The sequence below is a fragment of the Mus pahari genome, chromosome 1 (assembly GCF_900095145.1).
Source record: "Mus pahari chromosome 1, PAHARI_EIJ_v1.1, whole genome shotgun sequence".
Lineage (NCBI taxonomy): Eukaryota > Metazoa > Chordata > Mammalia > Rodentia > Muridae > Mus > Mus pahari.
In genome coordinates this window covers 75820777-75822087 of record NC_034590.1, presented here as the reverse complement: position 1 = coordinate 75822087, position 1311 = coordinate 75820777, and positions in this window count along the sequence as shown.

Here is a 1311-nt window from a genome sequence, read left to right as displayed (position 1 = left end):
CTGTCCTGGAACTCACTTGGTAGACCAGGCTGGCCTCGAACTCAGAAATCCACCTGCCTCTGCCTCCCGAGTGCTGGGATTAAAGGCGTGTGCCACCATACCCGGCCTTCACCAGCACAGTTTTATAGAGACAGGTTGCAGGTGAAGACAGAATGAGCCAGGGAATGAGAAGGACTTAGAAGACTAGAACAGATTGCTAGAGTGAGTTTAAAGCCAAGCAGAACAATTCAGTTAGACGCAGAGAGAAGCCAATTTGGATTAGTCAGCATGGAGAGGAGTTTGGACCAGAACAACTGAGTTGAACAAGCCAGCCAGAAGTCAGAAAGAACTGGAAAGGGTGAGCTTATTCAGCAGTAAGCCTCCTGGATGACAATAAAAGTTACTTTTACAAACTGTGGTAGAAGTTATGCAACAGAAGTCAGCAAATGCTACAAGTCAGGGCTTTCTCCCCCTAGAGAACAGATGTTAAATATTTACCCCTTCATAAACTTAGGACCACAGCCTGGAATCAGGAAGCCATAGTTTAAACCAGGACTACTCTATTAGTTGCTAGCAATGTGATTTGGCTAAGATACCTAATGTTGGTTTCCTTAGTCATTCATTCATATATATATATATATATATGTATATATGTATATATAAAAAGGCAAACAGTTCTATATCATCTTTTTGTGCAGCTAAAACAAAACACCAGAGGTGGATGATTTTAAAAGAAAAGAAATATATTTCTTATAGGTTTGGAGGATGGAAAGTCTAAGATCAAGGTCAAGGTGCTGGTGTTTTTGGTGCCTGGTGAGGAGGGCCTGCTTTTGACATGGAAGAAGAGAGAGAGAACCTGTTTCTTCGTGCTATTTTTATAGCTGTATTGTCCTAAGAACTTCCCTACAGGCCCTACCTCCCACCTCTGACTTATTGGGAAATAAACTTGCAGTGTATGAATTTGGAGAGGACAAATATATTCAAACCACAGGATCAAAATAACATATATTTGATTAAATGGAATTTGAATACACGCTTAGTACAACAGCAGACACCAGTGCCTAGTATATGTGAATAAACTATTTTCTACTCATAGGGAGCTAAGAATGGGGAGTTAAGGAGCAGGAGAGATATTTCAAAAGACCAGGGTGTAGTTTCCCCACAACCATATCGTCAGGCTTAAACCAGTCTATAACTGCAATTCCAGAGTTCTAGCGCCCCCCTCTGGCCTCAGACACCTGCATGCACATGGTACACATACAAACAAGCAGGTATACACACACATAAATTAATTAATTAACATACTATTTAGAACATAATTTTTTTTTTTTT